We start from the raw sequence: 25,640 nt of genomic DNA, 5'->3' as shown, positions 1-25,640 counted from the left end.
TTCATGTCTCGCTGATTTAAACAATTGTGTCCTGAAAAATAAGTTAATGTGTCCTTCTGCTTTAAGTGTTGCAGTACATTTAAGATGAAATTGTATATATTTTCATGTAATTTTGTTAACTTGATGATTGGGTCAAGGTGTTTCATGTCAGAACATTAATTGAAATACACTTGAGTAGTGTCAGTTTATCCTCGGGTACACAGACTCCCTCACAAAGCATACATAGATGAAACTTTGTTTTAATAACACTGATTTATTTTGTAAAACTTCGTATTTTATTGTGTGCATTTAAAAACATTATCCTGAGAAGGGGCTCTATTAGGTTCAAAGTGGGTCAGTGACACAAAAATCATTAAGTCTGGTTCAAGGAGTATTCCCTGCCCCCCATGTTTTTAAGACACAGCAAAGAAGTACAAGTATTTGTTTATAAGTTTCTAGAAGTCAAGATACACCATAATCTAGAACTACTGGATAAACTCTGTATGTTCACTAAAATCCTTTGCCTTTGAAACAACTAAGGTTGACTTTACAAAAACTGAGAGCATGGGAGAATAAGATACCTTTAATTTTCAGAAGAAATGAAGGGATAGAAAGAGAGAGAGACAGAGACAGAGAGAGAAAGGCAATGGTTTCCAAAACAGTAGATGTTTTGACATATTTCTCTGGCAGTTTAGATCAGCATGTTATTGTGTTTGGCCAGTGGCCACTGCAAAACTAACAGACCAAAGAGTTGGCACATGTGATAGTGTGATTCTGGACTAAGTTAATAAGAGCAAAATAAAACATAAAGAGCATTTCCCAGTGTTTCAAATGTAACATTTCATAATTAATGTAAAAAGCACTCATTAAACATATCATTTTATTGCTTTATGAGATTAAAATTAATGTGTGTTTTTTTTCAGTTAATTGAAAAGTTAGTATGTTGATATGTTGAGAATGCTAAGAAAAATTAGCCCAACGTACATCTTTTGTTCAAGACTGTCCCAGAGAGAATAAAAGATGACATGAAAATACTTTTAGCTCTATAGAGACACAGATGTAGAGAACAAACATATGGACACCAGGGGGGAAGCGGGGGCTGGGGGGGTGAGGTGGGATGAACTGGAAGACTGGGATTGATGTATATACACTAATATGTATAAAATAGATAACTAATAAGAACCTGCTATATAGCACAGGGAACTCTACTTCACTTCGCTGTATGGTAGAAACTAACACAACATTGTAAAACAAGTATACCCCAATAAAAAAAAACGAAAGAAAATATCTTTAGCTTAAGGGTTACACAAACCATAACTGCCCATCTTCAATACTGCTAGTAGATGAGGTTAAGAAAAAGACTTCTGTAGATATAGATTATACAATTATAGTTGGTCTACTCCTGACTGTAGGACTTACATTATATTGACTAATCAAGTGTATAAATAATATTTATGCTGAATAGATAAAAATGTAGCCAGCATGAACACAGATGTTGTAGTTAATTTAAAAATGTTGTAAGGTAGGATAGTGTTGTAGGTATTTAGCTTGAGGTTGCTGAGAAGAAATAGGCTTTTTCAGAAATCAATTTCAATGATATAAACAGAAACTTAAAGTGTATTTTCTAAAAGAAGACATCCTAGTAGTAAATATGTTTATTATACGGCTATTGATTTTGCTGCTCAGTGCCAAGTAGAATTATACAGTAGACTTTATGTATCCATACTGAGTAAGAAATATTCATTCACAGTTCATGTCAAAACTTAATGGATATTTGTACATACTCTTTTCTCCCACAAGAGAAGTATGTATCACAAAAGGCACATGTTTTAATGGTGCAGGCTATTGTGTACAGGCATTGTTCTTAGACCCTGATGATACAACTGGAGATGATAAAGCTTCTTGTGTGGTAGAGATGAGCCAGCCCTGAAGGGGAAGTGACTTTCATAAAAGAGTGATCTAAGAACAGCTCTGGGGAAGACAAAGGAGTAACCTGGAATGTGGGAGAGTGAACAGCCTCACCGTGAAAGGACTCCAGAAAATGCTGGAGCCCATTAGTCTTGGAAGGGAGTTCTAGAGCACATAATGGAAGTATTTTAAAGTGTGTGTAGTGGGGCTGGGAACAGGAAGGAAAAGTGGAACTTTAGATCAAGGAGAGGAAACAGAGAAAAGTATGGGAATGATACAGAGATGGGTTGTGAAGAGAAGTACACATATCTTGTGCATAACTAAGGGGAAAAAAAAGAGAATGAGGTGTGTGTACTGGCAGCAACATGACTAAGAAAATAATCCTGGAAGTACATAGGGCAGGGAAGGGTGAGGTAGTAGGGACTGGGAAAGAGGGGAGGGAGATCAGACTTTTCAGGATTAAATTTAGGCCTGGATGGAGTTCTCACCTGAGGCAGTTATAGTTTTAAGTGACTAGTGATTATCTGGCCCAGGGTCAGCTGCAGCCTGGGCTACTGTGAAAGCTCCAGGAAAAATGCTCCAGCAGGTCGACATGGCCCTTGAACTTCATGCACACTTTTATGCTCCTGTGTAATTTCCTGGGGAGAGTATCTTTTATTTTCCTTAGTTATCAAATGTATCCCTACACAGATAAAAGATGTCTCCCCACAATTATAAGATTTTAATTGCTTAGATGTGAGTTAACAGGGTAAGAGGGACTGAGTGGTGAGGGTAGTGAGTGTGTAAACGGAATCCAAGGGCATTCAACTACTGAAATCCTTTATACTTGAATAAATAACTCAATGCAAAGTGCTTCTGTAGATATTTGAAATCAAAAGCTTAACTCCTTTACTAAATCTCTAAAGGTTCAGTGCATTGCTTTTATATTTTAAAGATTCATATGAAGGGTAGCAAGTCTACAATTTCTTTGATTAGATAACAACACCTTGGGTTTTTAAGTGCCGTGTAGTGGGCATTTAATTTCTTGGACAAATGTTGTATGAAGATGTCCCTTGATTCACAGAATTTAGGAGACAGAGTTTTGTTAAAAAATAAAGTCAAATAAAATCATTATCTGATAACAGCAAAAATATAATTAAATCTGCATAAGCATGCCTTCTTTTATCATGCTAATTCTTGCAAAAACACAAAAGAGTTGGACACATAGCGTTAACTGAGCCAGTTTCTAGAAAATGGAATAGAACAAATGGTTGTGTTTAACCTCTTCTAATTATGAATGTAAATGTAGGTTGAACTTTATTAACACATCTGTAAACAAAAATGAATGGCTCAAATGCCCATAGAGCGTAATTAACTGTTATACTATTTCATAATGGCATTTATATCAAATATTATTTCTCAATATAATTATTAGTGCAAAAACATGTCAAGTATAATGTCTAGAATTGTCAATTATTTTGAGAAGATTCAATTCAGTTGACTCAAGTTATCTAAAATAATCATACTAACATATTCTTTAGGTTTCTTTTGAAATAGTCAAATAAACTTTAATATGTGATTGACAATGATGAGAAAATCAAAATACACATTTTGGGAAAAATCCAATCTATTACCTGATGTGGTATATTGATTTTCAAAAATTTCCTTAATACTTTAAGTTTTAAATATCAGATTACATGCAGTGAATAAAATTAAAATTTCTGTAACTGTTAAAAAATTTAAAAGAGCTAAGTTATTTTTCTAAAAGAAAAAATAACATACTGTATTGCTAGCATTTTTCTAATATAGAAAAATTATTTGAAAGATTTTAAAAATTATAGTTTTTAGAATTTTTTCCAACAAATTTAGGAAAAAGCACAAACACTATGATAAAATTAACTTATAGGTCAGTATTCCAGCTAAAAATCTATCTCCAAGTGATGTTTCAGTGCTGCATAGTTTACTTAAGGGTGTTGAAGGTGATGTTGAGAAGAGGCTCACAACTTAGAGCTACATTTCTATTTCTCAAATTATAAAAATACATTAAATTAAAATTTCAAAATCTATTCATAAAATTAGGATATGCCTTAGAATATTAGAATATTCAATGGAGAAAATACAGTCTCTTTGGCAAGTGGTGCTGGGAAAGCTGGACAGCTGCATGTAAATCAATGAAGTTAGAACCCTCCCTCACACCATACACAAAAATAAACTCAAAATGGCTTAACGACTTAAATATAAGACATGACACCATAAAATTCCTAGAAGAGAACATAGGCAAAACATACACTGACATAAATCGTAGCAATGTTGTCTTAGGCCAGTCTCCTAAGGCAATAGAAATAAAAGCAAAAACAAACAAACAAAAAAAACAAATGGGACCTAATCAAATTTATAAGCTTTTGCACAGCAAAGGAAACCATAAACAAAATGAAGACAACAAATGGACTGGGAGAAAGTATCTGCAGACTATGAGACGGGCAAGGGTTTAATTTCCAAAATATGCAGTCAACTCATACAACTCAAAAACAACAACAACAACAAAAACCCAATCACAAAATGGGCAGAAGACCTAAATATACATTTCTCCAAAGGAGACATACAGATGTTCAACAGGCGCATGAAAAGATGCTCAACATTGCTAATTATTAGAGACATGCAAATCAAAACTACATTGAGGTATCACCTCACACCAGTCAGAATGGCCATCACCAAAAAGTCTACAAATAATAAATGCTGGAGAGGGTGTGGAGAAAAGGGAACCCTCTTGCACTGTTGGCAGGAATGTAAATTGGCTCAGCCACTATGGAGAACAGTATGGAGGTTCCTCAAAAAACTAAAAATAGAGTCGCCATATGATCCAGCAATCCTACTTCTGGGCATATATCTGGAGGAAACTCTAACTCAAAAAGATGCATGTACCCCAATGTTCATTGCAGCACTATTTACAATAGCCAAGACATGGAAGCAACCTAAATGTCCATCAACAGATGAATGGATAAAGAAGATGTGGTGTATATATACAATGGAATATTACTCAGCTATGAAAAATAATGAAATTATTCCATTTGCAGCAACATGGATGGACCTAGAGATTTTCATACTAAGTGAATTGAGCCATACAGAGGAAGACAAATATCATCTGATATCACTTGTTTGTGGAATCTAAAAAAGGATACAAAACAGAAAGAGACTCATGGATGTAGAAAACAAATATATGGTTACCAAAGGGGACAGGAGTGGGGAGGGATAAATAAGGAGTTTGGCATTAGCAGATACAAACTACTACATGTAAAATATATAAACAACAAGGACCTACTCTATAGCACAGGGAACAAAAATAAATTTGAAAAGCTATTGATAAAATTAGGCCTGACAATAATTTTCCAAGAAGCATATTTGATATGTAAATTATTTGATTTGGGGTAATTTAAATTAGGAAAAGTTTACAATTAATTTTTAAATTTCTATATGTTCAAAAACTCTTAATTCAAGAAAACTCAGTAAAACAGTTTACATGTAAATAATTCATAATAATTAGAGGTTTGATTTCATATATTAGTTTTATTTTCAGGAAGGTCTCTCTTTTAAATAGCAAACTCTCTTAGGGTTTCAAAAGAATGTTTTAACTTACGCACACATAAAAGTATTTAATTATTTAGTACAAACCGTACATTTAGCTTAGTACATTTAACAAGTTGGACAATTTTGATCAAGTTGACCACAAACCTATCTGAATTTTTTATTTATCTGCCCCAATTTTTTTAGTATAAAGGAAAAATATATCATTCCATAATAATTAATATGTGTAAATTGAGTGTCATGATTAAATTCATGAAAGCAAAAAGTTCCAGAATAATTAAGAATTATATTTTGTTCATATTCTGAACTTTCACATGCTTTATAATATTTTTCTAGTTTACATTATAGATACTTATTTCCCCTCTGCCATGTCTTCTCTAGTTTTGACAAACAACCCTAATTTGCTGGAGGGCAAAAGCAGAATCTGTTTTTATTTTTGTTTGTTTTTTAATCAAAATAACTTCTTATATATATAGTGGCTACCAAATGGTAAATGTGTAAAACAGAGTTAAGCTTTGTTTTTTAGATTAAATATTAATTATATAAATTAGGGAAAAAAATTAAAACTTCAATTTGTGGTATATTTTAACATCTGTTTCATTCCATTCTTCTTTTTTCAGCTCTTTCCTAGTCAAAAATCTTATTTCCTGTGACAAAGCCTATACTGTTTGAAGCCATTATATTTTATTTGTTTTCTGCTCTCTCACATCGCAGTTGTCTTACTATCTTCACTCAAAATGCATCTTGTGTTTATCTTTCTTGTGACAAGTTATATAAAATTATATTTTCTGTGTTATAACTGAGCACTGACTAAATTATTATCTCTTCCATATACAAAGAATATTTGACCTGAAGAAGCCTGAAAAAAATAAAATCAAGCAAAGGAAACAATATTAAATAAAATTTTAAATCTCTAGGTAGTTAGAACTGCTTCTAACCAAGATGGATTAACAGGGACTGAATTTACCCTCCTACCTGACAATCAAAAACAGTGATAAAAGATATAAAAATAATGGCCTACCAGGCATTGAACAATAGGTAATAAAGGATGATGATTATGAGAAATGGACACAACTGAGGTGAGTGCTGTGATTGTCCCAGCTTGCTGTCTTGAAAGAGTTTCCAGGATGTGGTTCAGGGAGAGAAAATCCAGGCAGAGACCAAAAAATTCCTTAAATTGAGGATAGAGGTCAGAGTTGAGAGACCTAGGTGTTTTTAGTTGTTGGACAGAACACCAAAGAGGAGAAAGCCATGTAGAGAGAAGACCCCAGGAACCATAGGGGTTTGCCCTCAAATACTTAGCAGAATGCTCTTGAGTACATACATGTGAAGAAATTACCTGACATCAGGGAAGAAAACTACACCATGGATTAGGATTAGAGAACAGTATTTGGCATGCACTCAGGGCCTAGAACAGTATTTGGCACTCACTCAGGGCCTAGAAAAGTGTTCCCATAAGCCAGAAAGGAAATACTAATAATTCATGGAGCGCTGCATGAAATGCTTAGAAATGGCATGCCTCAGTGGTGGGGAATAATCAACCTTCGTTAAGTTCTTCTCTGGACTCACCTCAAAAATTATAAAAAACAAGACCAACATGAATCAAACCCTTTCCAAGAACTACACCCCAGAACAAAACTCAAGACTGCTTATAGGAATACAAAATAAATAAATAAATAATCTAATATCCAAAAAAGTAAGATTCACAATGATAAAAACCAGTAAAATTTCCCAGGCAGTGAAGAAGCAGGAAAACACAAACCATAATGAAGAGAACATTCAGCCAATTAAAACTGACTCAGAATGAACACAGACATTAAACTTACCAGACAAGAACACTAAAATGGATATTATAACTGTATTCCATATTTTTTAAAGTATTAGTACAGACATGAAGATAGAGAAAAGAACCAAACTGACCTGACTGACATTGGCTGTAATGTGTGACATAAAAAATACACTGAATAAGATTAGATACCTACAGTTGTGTCTGTCTCATAATCATTGTCATTTATTGCACAGGAAAAGACAGGTGAAATTGAGACATAGATATATAAACTATTTACAATGAAACAAAAAGAGAACAAAATGCAAAAAGCAATCAACAGTGAGTTCTGGGACTTCATGCAGCCATAAATATGTGTAGTTAGAGTCCCCAAAGGAGGCTGAGGGTGGAGGGAAGTATTAGATACCTCTTGCTATATAGCAATGTTATCGTTACTTTAGAGACATAATAAAACACATTATCACATTATCATGCCTTAGGGATTTTTTTTTTGGAAGGTCAAGAGTCCAGGCATGGCTTACATGGCTTAGCTAATTCTCAAATCAAGGTGTCCACCAGATCTAGATTTTCACCTGACAGTCAACTTGGGAAGCATCCTTTTCCAAGCTTACATGATTGTTGGTAGCAATAATGTCCTTGTCAGTGTAAAGGACCCTTTTCTTGCTGGCTGTTGGTGGGAGGTGACCCTCAACTATTTGCCAAGTGACCTCCTCCATATGGCAGTTCACAACATGTTAATTTGTTTTGTTTTTTCAGGTTCAGCAAGGAAGTGGGTCATTATAAGACATCACAATCTTATATAGTGAACTTATAGACAAGTAATCACATACATTAAATCACCTTTGCTGTATTCTATGGTTAGAGACAAGTCATAGGTCCTATCTACACTCAGTGGGAGAGGATTACAGAAGCACGTGCATACCATAAGGAAGGGGTCAGGGATGGATACCTTAGAATCTGTTGCCTCAGACAAAATAAAAAATACTTGAAAAGTTAATAGCCAATTTCCAAATTAGTAAGGCTATTTAAAACCCACAGATCCAAGAAACTCAAAAAATGCCAAACATGAGAAAGGTCAAGAAAATTACACCAAGGCATTTCATAAATTGCTCAAAACTTATATTAAAGAGAATATCTTAATTTTCATTAGTTATCAGAGGATTCCCAATTTGAATCAAGACAACTCTATTAAGATACAAGGCTGACTAAGATTGTAAATGCTTAGATGTAAGTTCATGAGGTATGGGGGCGTCGGGGAAAAAAAAGACACATTAGGTGCAGAGGAACAGAGCTAAGGATGACAGCAGATTTCTCAGAAACAATGCAAGTAAGAAAACAGTGGAGATGAGAGCTTTAAAATACTAAAAAATTCTGTCAACCTAGAGCTCATTTTCTAGCAAAAATGTTTCCAAAAAATGGAAAATATATTTGCAGATGTAAGAAACCTGTAGGAATTTCAGTGGCAGACATGAATTAAAGAAATGACATAGGGGGCTTCCCTGGTGGCGCAGTGGTTGAGAGTCCGCCTGCTGATGCGGGGGACGCGGGTTCGTGCCCCAGTCCGGGAAGATCCCACATGCCGCGGAGCGGCTGGGCCCGTGAGCCATGGCTGCTGAGCCTGCGCGTCCGGAGCCTGTGCTCCGCAAACGGGAGAGGCCACAGCAGTGAGAGGCCCGCGTACCGCAAAAAAAAAAAAAAAAGAAAAGAAAAAGAAATGACATAGGAAATCTTTCAGGCAAGAAGGCAGCGGATGTCAGTCAGAAATATGTATTTACACAAATGAGTGAAGAAGAGTGAAAATGGTACCAACATGGGTCATTATATCTTTTTTTTTTTTTTTTTTGCTGTACGCGGGCCTCTCACTGCTGTGGCCTCTCCCATTGCGGAGCACAGGCTCCGGACGCATAGGCCCAGCGGCCATGGCTCACGGGCCCAGCCGCTCCGCAGCATGTGGGATCTTCCCGGACCGGGGCACGAACCCATGTCCCCTGCATCAGCAGGCGGACTCTCAACCACCGTGCCACCAGGGAAGCCCTGGGTCATTATATCTTTTATCATCATCGTCATTATTATTATTATCTCTTTAAAAGAGAATCAATTCTTTAAACAATACCACAATCAATATATGATGAGGTACATGTAGAAATAAGCAGTATGCCAACAATAGCATGAAGATCAGAAGAAGTGTACTGGAAGTACAGTCGACCTTTGAACAACACAGGTTTGAATTACAAGGGTCTACTTACAAGCAGATTTTTTTCAATAGTAAATACTACATTACTACACAATCTATGGTTGGCTGAGTTCATGGGTGCAGAACTGAGGATACAGAGGAAACTTGGAGATGGCCAACTATGAGTTATACTCATATTTTCTACTGTGTGGAGGCTTGGTGCCCCTTACCCCCTGTTGTTCAAGAATCAACGGTATAAAAGTTTAAAGTTCTTGTATTATCAGTAAAATGCTATAATATAATTTAAAGGTAGACTGATAAGTGTGTACACTATGAACCTTAAAGCAACCACTAAAATAACAAAATAAGGAGTTACAGTTAATAGGACAAAAAGGTGATATAATAGAATTATCTTAAAAATTAATTCAAAGGAAGTTAAAAATAAGCAAAAGGGAAGAAAGAACAGATGGAGAAATCGAGACAAATACCTAGTAGATAGACTTAAACCTAATAGCATCAATAGTCATATTAAATATCAGTAGTCTAAACTTTCCTATTAAAAGGCACATTGTCACATTGAATTCTTTTAAAAAGCAAGATTAAACTATATGTTGTGTACAAGAAAATCACTTAAAATTTGAAAGTAATTAAAAGTAAAAGGATGAGAGTAGATATACTATGCTAGCACTGGAGTGGCTATTTTAACATAAGAAAAATATGTCTCAGTGAAGAGTCTTATCAGGGACAAAGTCATTTCAGAGTGATATACTTGGCAGTTAATCCAGAGGAAATAATAATCCTAAACATGTAGCAGAGCTTCAGAATTTTAGGAGAGAAAAAAGTAATAAAGAAATTCATAATTATAGTCAGAGATTTTAACAGCCTCCTCTCAATCTTTGACAGAAAAGTAGACAGAAAATCAGCAAGGGCATTGTAGATTCAAACAACACTATCATTCGAATCATGAAAATGTATTAATAATACAAACATATCGGGAAAATCCTCAAATATTTAAAAACTAAATGCCAAATTTCTAAATAGCCCATGGCTCAGAGAAGAAAGCAAAAAGCATATTAGAAATTATTTTGAACTGAATGTAATAATGAAAATACAGCATATCAAGATCTGTCAAATATTGGTAAAGCAGTACTGAGGGGAAAATTTGCAGCAAACAATGTTTTTATTTGGGAAAAAAAGTGATAAAACAATGACTAAAGATTTCCCCTTAAGAAACTAATGATAAAGATGAGCAATTAAACCCAAAGTAAAATAAAATGGAAAGCAATAGAAATAGAATACAAAATAGAAAATAGAAAGCAGAAGAGTAATAGAGAAAAAAATGGAACCAAAAGCTGTTTTATTTCTGTGGGGTTTTTTTAGTGTATGAATAAAACTGAAAAACATTTAGCCAGAATTATGAAATAGAATAATGAATAGACAAATTATGAGTATCAGGAATGAGAGAAGTAACATCAGTAAAATTACACAGGTTTCTAAATGTAAGGATGTATCACAAACAACATTGTGACTATCACTTTGAAAATTAGTAAACACATTTCTTGAAAGACAATTTCCAAGGCTCATTCAAGAATAAATAACATGAATAGTCCTAAATTTATTAAGCAAATTGATGTTTAGATAAAAACATTTTCTGCAAAGAAAACTCCTGGCCAAGATGGCTTCACTACTGAATTCTAACATTTTAAGCAATATAATAACAATCTATGTAAACTCTTCTAGAATATTTGAGACACTTGACAAATTATCAAATCATTCTTTAAATCCAGCATTACTCTGATATAAAAACAAAGTAAAATATTACAAGGAAATAAAACTATCAATATATTTCATGTGTATATATACACATATTTTAAACAAAATTTAAGCAATTTGAATCCAACAATAGATCAAAAGGATTACACATCAGGACTACTTGGGATTTATCCTAGAAGTTCAAGATGAGTAGTATTAAAAAATCAACCAATGTAATTTATTATATCAACAAAATACATGTCGATATAGATAGATAGATAGATAGTATCTTCTCAGGGCTTGCAGAAAAATCTTTAGAAAAAATGACATATTTCTTATTAAAAAAAAAAACTAGAAAGAGAAAAGAACTTCTTCAACTTGATAAAGAGAGGATTTGCAAACCTGTGGCTAGCATCATACTCAACAGTGAAAGAGTAAATGCTTTTTCATGTTCAGGAACAAGACAAAGATTTATGCTATCACTACTTTTATTGTAGTAGAATACTGCTAAACATTCTACTAATAATAGTACTAAACATTCTAGTAGTAAAATTTTACTATAAGTTCTAGACAGTGCAACCAAGCAATAAAAAGAAATCAGGCATTCAGATTTGAAAGGAAGAAGTAAAACTTTTTATTCGCAGAAGACATGTACCTATAGAAAATCCAGTGAAATAGTTTTAAAAGGTACAAGAAATAAAAAGGAGTTGATCATTTGAAGGATACAAGATTGATTCATGTGTAATTCTATATATGTATATTTCTATGTGTATTTCTGTATATAAGCAACAATCAGAAGTTTAAATTAAAATCGATACCATATAAATCTGACAAAAGATTTAAAAGCTCTATATACTGAAAACCCCAAAATTACTTAAATTAAATCTAGTTGTTATTTTATTATTTCCATTCTATTTTAAATACACACACAAAAAAAATACATGTGTGTATCCCCATTCATATATGTAGATATCATCCATCAGTCCGTTCTTTTTGTTTCTCTCTCTCTCTCTCTCTCTCTCACTCTCTCTCTCTTTCTATTATATTATTGTCTTCTGACCATGATTTTTTTTCTGATGAGTAGCTAGTATTTATTGTAGTTTTTCTCTTGAATGTAATATTTCACTTCCCCTGACTGATTTTCACACTTTCTCTTTGTTTTGAACTTTCAGGAGATTGACTGTAATATGCCTTGGTGTGGTTTCCTTCCCATTTATCCTTCTGGGATGCCTCCTCTGGGACTCTGATGCTAGACTGTTTGATATCGTCCTCAAAATCTTGTACTATCTGTATTATGTTGCCATTCTTTTTCTCTTTGCTTTTCAGTTTTATTAATTTCTAATAAATTCAGAATTTATTAATTTCTGAATTAACTTGTCTTTAGTTAATTTATAAATTTCTAATAAATTCTAATAATTTCTTTTCAGTTTTATTAATTTCTAATAAATTCAGAATTTATTAATTTCTGAATTAACTTGTCTTTAGTTAATTCATTTTTTCCTTATTTGTCCAGTGTAATGTAAAGCCAATTAAATAAATTCTTCCTTTATGATATGTTTTTCTTTTCTACCATTTATATTTGTTTACTTTTTATAGTTTCTTTATAGTTTCTGAAATTCCCCATTTGTTTATTTATATTGTCTAACTTTTCTTCTAGATATTTTAACATAGTCATTAGTATTATTTAAACATTTCTGTCTGGTGATTCAACCTTATTCATTTCTGAGTCTGCTTCCCTTGACTATTGCCTGTCTTGCCCTTTGAGTTCACATTTTCATGCTTTTTCACATATTATTTTTATTGACAAACATCGTGTGTAAAAAAAAGAAAAAAAAACAGACCAAAAAAGACACTGAAGTAAATAATATTTCCACTGAAAATAAGCATACCCCTTCCTCTGTTAGGCTGCTATTATGTGAAGCTGAGTCAGTCTAATCTGGAATTGAGGTAGACCTGTGCTTTCTTCAAAATTTAACTTGATTTATTGACTTCTGGCTTAAAACAGTTTGAAGACAGCATCAGCACTTTGCTTGTAGAAGGGCTAAGGATCTGGCCAAGAGTGAGATTCAGGAAATTACCACATCTTCACAACCCAGCTGCCAACTTTCTAAATCATGGGGAGACTCTGCATGAAGGCTTGGCTGCCAATCTCCTGCAGAATTATCTTTGGTTTTTAGTCTTGCCCTCTCTTTCTACACACTGAGGGATCTCTGTCCTCCTTGCTGCCATGTCTCCAGCATTTGGAAAGCCAGTGCCTGGTACTTGGTAGAAGCTGGAAATGCTTCAAAGGCATCTTTCCCAGCTCTTCTTCCCATTTTGTGCCCTGAACTTGGTGAAAGCCAAAAGCACTTTGGAGGGTTTCTCCCAAAGCCTTGTACTTGCGGAAAGCCCAGGTGCTTCCGAGAGTATTTCTCTCAACTCTGCTGTTTTGCACGTAACCTCCCATGTGCTGTATTCATGTACTCTCTAAAGGCTAATGGCAGCAATTTACTGGGTGGGTGTATACTCACTTTGGTACTTCCTGGTATTTTAATCCATCATATCAGGACTGACACAGCCATTAAGCATTCTTTCTAGTTTCCCTTTACCTTATCAATGGCAGATTTATCCTCCTCCCTCTCTGCCAGAGATGAGAACAGCCTTGTGTTCCTTTCCTCCCAGAAAGAGCTAGTGATTTCCTGGACTTTAGTTCATTTACAGCATCCACTGTACTCTTATAGTTAAATCAAGAAACTTTGAATTTGAGTTTATCTGACTTATTTTCATTGTTAGGGTGAGAACGATGGCCTCTTGTGATTTTCTACATCCTCGCTAGAGCTGGAAGTCCTTACTTTTAGCCTCTGCTATTTCATTCCTATTTCTCTGAATCCCATGTTAACTATATAAATTTGTTCAAAACACTATATTGGATCACATCAGTTTTTTTTCTCATGTAAGGTCATAGAAACTTCCTGGAGATTATTAAGACACTCCAGGTTTTTATTTTATACTCCATAACATTTCTAGCATTATTCCTGTTGAAGTGCATGAGCTCTAGCATCATACACTTTTTTCCCCCCTTAGAGACTTTAGAACCAGTTAAGAAATTCTCATAGAAATCACCAAGACTGAAGTTAAAGTATAAGCTCTATTTCAAGGCATCTTCAAGGAAGATTTTCTTCCTTTTCATGCTATTGTGAATGAAATTTTTTTTCAAATTTTGTTTTTAGATTGTTCATAGCAAGTATATTAGTCAGGGTTTCTTAGAGAAACAACCAATAGAAGATATATATCTCTATATCTCTATATCCATATCTATATCTATATCTATCTATCTATCTATCTATCTATTATCTATCTATCTAGAGAGCAATTGGCTCACATGATTATAGAGGCTAAGAAGTCTCATGATCTGGCCTCTGCTGGTATAGTTTATGTCTAAGCCTGGAAGCTTGAGAACCAGGGAAGACAATGGTGTAAGTCCAGCTAAGTTCAAAGGCCCAATCAACAGGGAAACTGATGATGTAAGTTCCAGTCTGAGTTCAGGAGAAGACATATATCACAGCTCCATAGTCAAACAGAGAACAAGTTATTTCTTTGCACTTTTTTTCCCTATCAGGCCCTCAGTGGATTGGATGATGCCCACCCATACTGGGAAGGGCAGTCAGTGTTACTCAGTTTACCCTTATGCTCATCTCATCCAGAAACACCCTCACAGACACACCCAGAAATAATGTTCAGGCAAATGTTTGAGCACACACTATCCTGATCAAGGTGACACATAAAATTAATTATTACAGTAAGTGTATAAAAATACAATGAAGTTGTTAATTGATATTGTATCCTGAAATCTTGCTGAATTTGTCAGTTTATTTTTTAGTGGATTCCATGGAATTGTTTATATATAAGATCATGTCATCTTCAAATAGAGGTAATTTTACTTCTTTTTCTTCCCAGTGGATATGCCTTTTATTTCTTTTTTCTTGCCTAATTGCCCTGGCTGGAAGGTCTCTTATAATGATGGATAGAGGTAATGAGAACAAATATCCTTATTTTTTCCTGATTGAGGAAGACAGCGTCCTTTCTTTTACCGTTAAGTATGATGTTAGCTGTGGGTTTTTTCATAGATGTTCTTTCACATGTGGAGGAAGTTCCTTTCAATTCATAGTTTGATGAATGATTTTATGATGAGAAGTGTTGATCTTGCCAAATGCTTTTTCTGTGTCTAATGAGGTGAGCATATGCTTTTCACTTATTAAACTCTGAGATGATGTATTACATTAATTAATTTTTGGATGTTGAACCAACCTTGTGTTGAGGGTTTTTACACCCATATTTGTAGGAGATATTGGTCTGTTGTTATCTTGTGATTTTCTTGGTTTTAGTATCAGAGTAATACTGGCTTTATAAAAGGAGTTGGGAAATGTCTCTCTTTTATTTTATGGAGGAGTTTGTGAAGAATTGGTTTTAAGTATTCTTTAAGTGGTTGGTAAAATTGAGTGATGAAGCCATTTGGGCCTGCACTTTCTTTTTGTGGGTTGTTTGATTACTACTCAATATCTTTACTTGTTACAGGTCTATTTACACAGTTTATTTCTTCTTGAGTCAGTTTTGGTAGTTTGTGTCTTTCTAGGAATGTCTCCTTTTATTCTAAATTATCTAATTTATTGTTGTACAATGGTTCACAGCATTCTTTTAAAATCCTTTTTATTGCTCTAAGGTAAATAGTAATATCCTTTGTTAATTCTTCATTCTAGTTATTTGATTCTTCTGTTTTTTATCTTGGTCAATCTAACTAAATGTTTGTCAATTTTTTTGATTTTTTTCACAGGCCCAGCTTTTTAATTCATTGATTTTCTTAACTATTTTTTTAATTCTCTAGTTTATTAACTTCCACTTCAATCTTTATTATTTCCTTCTTTCAGCTTGCTTTGGGTTTGTTTGTTCTTTTTTCTCCAGTGCCTTCTTTCTTGTTATAGGCATTTACAACTATATATTTCTCCTTGTCTTTTACTGTCAGCATTGTTATTATGATGTGTCAGTTTGTGGATCTCTTTGTGCTTACATAACTTAGAGTTTGTTGAGCTTCCTGGATATGTAGGTTATTGGTTTTTCAATAAACTTGAGAAGTTATTGTCATTATTTTTTCAACTATTTTTCTACTCCTTTCCTCTCTTTCTGTGTATGTAGATGCACTCAAAGTGTTCTACATTTCTCTGAGGCTCTGTTTTGTGTGTGTGTGTGTGTGTGTGTGTGTGTGTTCTTCCTTCTCTGTGTTCTCAGGACTGCATAATATCTATTGATCTGTCTTCAATTTTATTACTTCTTAGTTTTTCCAGTTCAAACCTACTGTTGATTCCCTCTGGTGATTTTTTTTTAAATTCAGTTATTGTACTTTTCAACTCCAGAATTTCCATTTGGTTGTTTTTATAATTTACATCTCTTTATCAATATTTCCTATTGGATGTGACAGTGACTTTCCTTTGCTACTTTAGTCTTGCTTTCCTTTAGTTCTGTGGATATTTATAATGTCTATTTTGAAGGTTTTTTCTGTTAAATACAACATCTGGTTGCTCTCACAAGTAATTTGTATTCTTGCTTCTTTTCCGGTGTACAGATAATAATTTCCTATTTCTTTGCATGACTCATACATTTTGGTTGGTAATGTAACAGGACAGTTTAGATAATACACATAGCAACTCTGGGTACTATTCTCTAGTAATCTGAAGATCCTAAAAATAACCAATTTAATAATTAATAACCAATATAAATTATTGAATAACTCTTATAATGACTGGTGAATAATTCTAATAGCTTAGGAATGAGACATATATATATACATATATGTGTATATTAGTATATATTATATAAAAATATATTTTTTATATTATATAAAATATTTATATAAATATTTATATAAAAATAGACTATATTGTAAGAAAATAGACTCTATATTATATAAAAATAATATATTTCAAGACCTTCTCTTACCCTCCTATGATCACACCTCAATATTTGATACCATTCAAACTTTCAGTAGCATAAAAGTGAGAGGACTTAAGATATAGACTGGGGAAAGAACTGGATTTTCAGAAAATTGCTAGATAATTAAAAAAAATAGTCTTGTTCAGGATGCTGCTTTCTAAATCCCATGACACCTAGATGAATTAATACACTCAACTTCTCCTTGACTTAGGTTCATTGTCTCTAGAATGAGGATCATATAGATTTGTTGTGAGGGTCAAATGGGTTAATATTTGAAAGGCTCTTAGAAAAGTGCCTAGCATGTAAAAGTGCTATAAAGTGTTAGCTGTAATTATTTAACATGTAATTATCGAGCTTGTGTAATATTCAAAGAAGTAGCTTATTTATCTTCTGATCTCTCCACCCAGAGCTCAGTACAAGATAGGAGCTCAATAAATGCTAATTGAAATTAAATGAACCTAACTCAGCATGAGCAGAATTGATGATGTAGCAATCAGAAACTGCAGCAACCCCAGAGTTTCAGATTGCTAAAATTAGGTAAGTGGTTGCAACTATAGCATGGATGCTGAAACAGCTTTGACAGGTTTTACAGGAATCCCCGATACTCTTTTATCTTTCAGCATCCTCATATATCTTCTGCCTCTGAGTAGCAGAATAACAGCTCTTCTAATAAGCAGAAAGAAAATTCAAAACCCTCTTTTGGAAATACCTTATTTTTTAGTAAGAGCATAGAATTTCTCTTTTCCTTTGTTATAATTCTGTATATTCTACTTCCTGTTCTCCAAAGTATCAAGACCACAGCACTGCTAAACTAGGAAATCCCATCACTGTAAATAACACATGAAGCTCTTTGGCAGAATCTCCTGGTCTTTGAAATGCTGGCAGCACTAAGCATGGAACACATGCAGTACTGTACTTGGTGACTGACCATTTTGTTGAATTTGTGAAAGACCAGCTGCCAGTGATAAAGGTGCTTAGAAGGGAAAAATCGGCTTCCTTAACTAAGTACAGATTGACTATCTGTTGAATCCTTTTTACAGTATATCTGACTACCCTTGTGTAGAGAGGCTGAGTGTTCTCAGTGTGTGTTCTCTCATTCATTGAGCGAATAGGAATTTGGTTTTTTCAAAATTATCTTTTAATGAACTGTTAGTGTATGAATACAAAAAAAAATAAAAACTGGGTTGGTTTTCTTGCATTTGATAACAGCTCTGGGAAGTAAAGTAAGAAACTGTAAGTTGGAATGGGAATGAATATGCATTGTTTCTGAGTTATCTGGGTTTTTAAAATTTGTTTATTTTTAATTAAGGATTTGTTTTTAGAGAAGGTTTAGGTTTACAATACAACTAAGGGGAACAGATGTTTCTCATGCACCCCCTGCCTTCACATATGCACAGCCTCGTCCATTATCAACATCCACCACCAGATGGTACATTTGTTACAACTGATGAACCTGTATTGACACCTCGTAATGACCCAAACCCCGCAGATTACATTATGGCTCATTCTTGGTGTTGCACATTCTATGGGTTTGGATAAATGTGTAATGACATGCATCTATTATTACAGTATCACACACACAGTATTTTCACTGCCTTCAAATTCTCCACCAACTCATCCCTTCCCTCCTCCCCCTACTGGCAACCATGGATCTTGTTACTGTCTCCATTCAAAAAGATAACCACTAAATATCATATTAAGTTAAATGACGTAAAAAGAATTTTATTCCACCTCCCATATTGTTCTGAATTTGATGCATCTACCTGTCAACAGATGGTAACCAGCCACTGTTAGACATTACACGTTTTTCTCAATTTCTTCTATTACATTCCCGGGGATAGAGTCAAATAATTAAGAGTGATAGATCCTGTTGTTTACTTTTTCTCTACATATTTTTATATATTCCCTGGTTTAGTATGTCACATCATGTCAGAAAGAGCCAAGGGAATAGAGCCGTGAGGAGGCCTGATTCTGCAGCCACAGCCCCCTGGGTTGGAGCCCCAATTCCACTATCTACTGATTGTGTGATTTGCTCAAGTTAACTGTCTTCTCTATCAGTTTAACCATCTGTAAAAGGGAGATAATAATAACGCTTAGATTATCTGGCTGTCATGGAGATTAAAAGAGTTAATATATTTAAGGTACTTACACCAGTGCCTCACACCTATTAAGTGCCATATGAATGTAAATTTTTAAAATTATGCCCATGGTTACAAGATGAAGCAGGTAAACAGAGGACTCAGGAACAAGCTCTAATACAGAAAAACAATTTGAAAGAGAGAAGAAATAAGTCAGGATCCCTTGACCCTTTTCAAAAGAAGTCAGTTATTAAAGAGGGAACCAAATCAAGGGGTAGAAAAGGGCAGATTACTAATTAGAACTAAGCTACAATGCAGCAGTCCTCTATTGGAATTTATGAAAACTCACTACACCTGAGATGGAGGCTAGGCTTTCTGATGAATTTATGTATAGTCACTCAAAGTCACAGTAAGGCTGTTGGGGAAAAGGGTTTGTAGAACATTCCAAAATTCTCCTTTCCAAGTTTCGGGGAATAAGCAGAATTTTAGAGCTTTCAAATCTAGACAACCTTCTTTTCATGAGTGGTCAAGTTCAATTTTTGCTAGTTTATCATTAATTATGGGTAATAAGATTATTAGGTCTAGATGTTCTTGACTTGCCTTTTATCCTATAACAAAGTGATTGTTTTTCATGACTAAAGGAGATGATAGAAAATTTGATATGTCCCCTCTGAAATTATAGCAATTTTTAACTGGTTGATAAAATGAGAAAATCCTAGGAAAGATCATCTTCAAAATAAACCTTTTCAGAGAGAATAAAAAACTTAAATATTTGTAGCTTAATAGAAAAGTAAAAGGTATGAAATATAGTATAAGGGAATAAATGACCTACATACCAGTTACTATAAGTTTAACTCAATATAAGGAGAATGTTGCTACTAAATAATTGTGAATTTGAGATACATTTTTACTAATAGAAGTATTGACATTCAATAAGTTATGTCAAAGAAGACCATCTGTTTTATGTATTTTATATTTTATCAACCATCAACACTATGTCAGCAACCCCTAAATATGTACTGCCATTCCCATCTCCAAACCCAAGGTCCCTCTAATTTTTTCAGTAACCTAAAATGTTTTCCTCTGTTTATCACATTTTTATCAAATTCTAAATGATTACAAATGAATTATTTGTATGCTATTCTCTCTGTTTATTCTCTGTATTTAATCAGTCTATGAGTACTGCAACTTTCTCTGGTTTCCATCCCTTCCTTTCCATTCATTATGGGAATCTAGTTGAGGCACTTCCCATTGTAAACCTTCCCAGATGTTCTCCCTTACCTTGTCTTATTACCTTTCTAATGCAGCCTGCATAATATCTCAAGATAAATCCTCCACAATACTTTCTTGAACCATACTACAAAGTTGTTCAACACTTGGAGGACTTATTTCCTGTTACATCTAAGGCTCCATAGGGAGTAGCCTCTAGATTTGAATGATGCAGTGCTTTTGACTGTTTCCTACTCAGCCATTTCATCACTGACTAGAGTAACAATATAAAGGACAAGCTGAACACATTGGTGGAAACTGGAAAGGAAATGAATAGAGATCCAAAACCATCTCAGTGAGCCAGAGTGCAAATGATTGTGAAAATATGGCATGTCATTGATAGAAATATAAAGTTAAAGAAAGATATTGCATTTTTCTTCTGTAATATTCTAAATATTTAATATATTATTTTCCTACCTTAAAAGTCTAACACTTTTGCCCAGGGAATTGAAGAAGACTAAGCTAGGTTTAAAAAGGAATTTGTGATGTGATATATAATACCAAATTTATTTTATGCCACTTGATAACGGATATTTTTCCTATCACACTGCTTAAGAGGATCGCAAAGTTTAAGTGATCAAAACTCATTCAAGAATGTGCTGGGCAAAGAATTTATATTTCAGATTGCTGCATTTTCCTCCAGCTGGATTGTAAAAGGTTGAGGTTAAATTACTTTTACATTTTAAAGTGCACTTTAAAGTGCACTTTAAAGTGCATTAACTTCCTAACATTTCTGCCCTGAAATGCTACACTAATTTGATATTTGTCCTATATCTCTTTTTCTATCTAATCTAGACAGAAATCTGAGTTGACCTTAATTGAATTTTCTTTACTTTTAATCTACAGTCCTCTTTTAGCAATCTTTGGACACATAAATGGAAATTTTTGTCATTTTAAAAATGATTAGATATTTTCTTTTAAATTTAGAGGTTTCTTTGAGAAATGTAATAATCCTGTCAAGTTTAAAATATATAGCATTAGTCATTTGTGACTTACGTAAGTAGAAAAGGTTGGAGCCTATCTTAGGTGCATGAAAAATGTACTCTCACCTTCACATAACTCAAAAATGGCTAAAGCAATTTAGTTCAAACTTTCAAACAAGTTCACATTTGGTCCAAGATAAAGTTTGAAAAATCTCATCCAAAATGGAATCATGCCCAGAGAAAATTATGACCTAAAAAGGAGATTAAGATTTTAAATTATTTCTTTTATTTTTTAAATGAATACATACAATTTTTACTTACTTTAAAACCTTTTATTTTCTTGATTCTTTTTTTTGATTCTTTTGATAGAAATCAGTTGCTAGTTTTTAAATTTGAAGCATCTAATAATTAAATTTTTATTTTAATAAGATTAATTAAAACAATTTCTCTTAGTTGAATAAATAGATTTGGAAATTAAAGCAACACATATACATAACATATGATCCTGTCATTGCTAGGTATAGTGTTCAGTGCCCTATATCAGTGTAAGATTGTCCAGAAGTTTACAAATTACCCAATTAACTTGCTTATTTGGTGAATGTTCATTTAAGATCTGTGATGTACTCAACACTGCTAGGTATTAGGACTAAATAAATTAAAATAATATGATTTTTAGCCTTGACATATTTAGTCTGGGGAGGCAGATATCTGGACAGAGAAAGACAATATGGCAAAAATAAATTTACTGCAAGGACACTCATTGATTCTTGTCTGAGAGAATTGATAAGAATACTCAGAAATATCTGGGTTTTGAAGGATAAATAGTAAGGTGGTATCATGGAAAGTTAAATCCAGACAGAAGACAAAAGCTTTAAAATGTGAAAGAATATGGCATGCTAAAGAATATGGAGAATTTCAGCGTGTCTGAAGAAGTCTGCAACTGATTTGCGAAGGCAGTGTTTAGCAAAGTTATAATGACATAAATCGAGTTGTTTCTTTTTCCCCCAGTTCTTTACCCATGCGTTTAGCTTTTCCCAATTATTTACCCATGCCTTTAACAAACCGTTTGCCAAATGAGTTTGTAATTTTTCTGATGATGTCTAGGGAACATGTTTTCTGTCCCTTTAATATTATCCTTGGTCATGTGATTTTGGTCAATAGAAAGTTACTGGACATGACACACAGGTTCGAAATGTATTTTTGTGGTTACGTTTCTGTTTTTGTGCTTCCATCATTGTGCTTCCATCATTGTCATGTGAGAGATTTTTTTCTAGAAAAATCACTGTCTGTTTAGCTTCCATCATTGTCATGTGAGAGATTTTTTTGTGCTTCCATCATTGTCATGTGAGAGATTTTCTCTAGAAAATCACTGTCTGTTTAGCCTGGGACCTAGAATGAACACTTGTAGAGCAGACCTGAGCTCACTGCACAGCCAGGAGCATGAGCTCAATGTTAGCCTGACCAAGCCATTGTAGCATACACTCAAACCACTGAGAATAAATCAAAATAAAGCAGTTTTTAGCACCAGCTCATTGAGTGTAGAACTACTTCCAGGTAGTTACAAAAATGTGTGAAGAAAGCAAGAAGCCAGTTGGGGGGTCTGTAGCAATCTTTTCACATGTCAGTAATTTTGTTGTTGTTATATGAAAAATTTATCAACATTATAACTCAGAAACATAATGGAGAGCTTATCAGATTAGAAAAGTCTAATGGCATATAAATAAGTTAGGATGTTATTGCAGTAAATAATGGAAGAGTGGATAAAAGGCTTAACTCATGCAGTAGCAGTAGAGAAACATGTGGGTTTGGGAAAATAGAATTTACATTATTGTATACTAACCAATGTTAGGCATATAGGGGAAGAAGCTAGAGAAGATAAAAGTGGATTTAAACCTGAGAGAATTGGTGGATATGGTGCTTCCATTAATTTGATAAGGCATGACAGAAGACAGGTTTTATAGATAGAGATAGTAAGTTCAGTTTGTGACACAAAATTTGTGAGGTATTAGTGAAAATCCAAATGGCAACATATAGAAGATAGTTGCAATTATGGGTCCTGGAGTTCAAGAGAGAATCTAATAAGGAGACGATATGTGAGAATCACTAATATATAGGTAACAAATGAAGAGATGAGAGTGAATTAGATCAATCACTGAGAGCTTATCGGTTTGACAGATAAGAGGGGCGTTTGGGCACGATAGCAGGTTAAAGAGAGGATTGACTTTCTTCTATCCCCCACTCCCATTGCCACCCATCCAAACCTCTTGAGCCAAATAGGCTTAGATGCCCAAAGGAAAACAGGCCCTGGACAGACTAAGCATGAGAATTATGCGAAGCATTTTCTTCCATCTGAGATTACTGCAAACCTGAGAAGCAGCTTCTGAAAGTCTTAATTTTGAGGATTCGAATGTAACTGTTACCAGAGAAAATTTAGCACTCAAAGATGTCTGGCACCATATGAGTTTAGCTTTGTTTCCCTGACCCTTAGGAGCTGAAGAGTAGTTGAATAAATGGGCAAGTTTTCCTACCTAAGGCATGGAAAGCTCTTCAGGGTAAAGAAACTAAATCTTAATAGCAGAGCAAGAGAACTATGAATGAGCTACTGCTGTACTACTTGAGGCCACAACTACATGGCACAGTCTTCACTACTCAGAATTACTGCCAATGGAGTATTCTAATATTCTAGCCGTTGAAGTGGAGTCCCAGTGAGTAAACAAAGAAAAAATGTCAACCTATTTAAGTGGAGTCAGATCAGAAAGAGAAAGCATAGAGTACAATCACTCTAAGCCTCTAAATAAGTATAGATGAAAGAGAAAATTCTTGAAAACTTGGAAAATATAGCCCAAAATACTTTGTGGTTGAGATTAAGTATACCAATTAGTGGAGAATTGTTACAAATAAACAAATAACAGAAAGTGTATCTCAAACCTAAAAAAATGAATACAAAGAAAACTACAAGAATCTGAAATTAGGATGAAATTTAGATAATATATCCTGGAGATATATATCATTTGAAAATATAGAAATTTCACAAAAAAGAAAAAAGCACACAATAAAAAATAACAGAAATAAAGTTTATAATCTACAGAAGTGAAACATCTTCAACTCAAATAATATATAACTCAAAAAATATAACTATGAAAATAGGAACGTTTGTAATGATAAAATATTTCATGAATATGCATAAATTGAGCAAATATATCATTCATGCACTCAATCTGAAGCTTATATTTTTAAAAAGGATTCCAACCAAATAATAAATGTTAAAACCAGAGATCGCAGCATAGGAAAGATGAGAATTGGAAGTAGTGGTAAGTGGTGGATCTCAAAATATACAAATGTGTGTATGCATTGGAAGCCGAGGATATTCAATAATATCCTCTGAACTGAGAAGGAACTTTGAGACCGAAAAATGAAGCAGGAAGCTTTATAATGTGCAATATGAAGTTTATTGTGGGTATCATACATACAGGCAGGATCAGGCAGATGATGATCCAGAGACATTCTCAGCTGCACTCCATGCTGCCGAAAGGAGTACAGGGGCAGTGAAAGGGGCCAAAGCTAAAATTAGAATCTGACTACCAAGGGAGAAGCATGTCTGCAACAACCCCCCTGGGGGTCTCATGACTATTAAGCATCTGCCTCAGCAAAAGGCACTCTTCCAGTTTTTATAACAGATGCAGGCAAGGGTAAAAATTGACTGGGAACTTATCTGGTTTGGGTGCATTCCTTGTGAGTTAGGATGAAGCTCACTCATGTAGAAAGGGAAGGGGGTGTGGAGAAAAGGGAACCATCTTGCACTGTTGGTGGGAATGTAAACTGATAGAGCCACTATGGAGAACAGTATGGAGGTTCCTTAAAAAACTAAAAATAGAATTACCATATGGCCCAACAATCCCACTACTGGGCATATACCCAGAGAAAACCATAATTCAAAAAGATACATGCACCCCAATGTTCATTGCAGCACTATTTACAATAGCCAGGACATGGAAGCAACCTAAGTGTCCATCGACAGATGAATGGATAAAGAAGATGTGGCACATGTATACAATGGAATATTACTCAGCCATAAAAAGAAATGAAATTGAGTTATTTGTAGTGAGGTGGGTGGACCTAGAGTCTGTCATACAGAGTGAAGTAAGTCAGAAAGAGAAAAACAAATACCATATGCTAACACATATATATGGAATCTAAAAAAAACCCAACCCCCCCCCCAAAAAAACAAATGGAAACAAATGGTTCTG

At 34.1% G+C, this 25,640-nt stretch overlaps 1 protein-coding gene across 3 annotated transcripts in view; it reads left to right on the top strand.

The window, feature by feature from the left end:
* Positions 1-25,640, top strand: part of BRINP3 (BMP/retinoic acid inducible neural specific 3) — a 417,297-nt gene that overhangs the window by 219,491 nt on the left and 172,166 nt on the right. The window lies entirely within an intron of this gene.

This window comes from Orcinus orca, chromosome 1, assembly GCF_937001465.1.
Source record: "Orcinus orca chromosome 1, mOrcOrc1.1, whole genome shotgun sequence".
NCBI lineage: Eukaryota > Metazoa > Chordata > Mammalia > Artiodactyla > Delphinidae > Orcinus > Orcinus orca.
The sequence above is the reverse complement of the archived record's forward strand: the minus strand, read 5'-3'. Positions and strand labels throughout refer to the sequence as shown.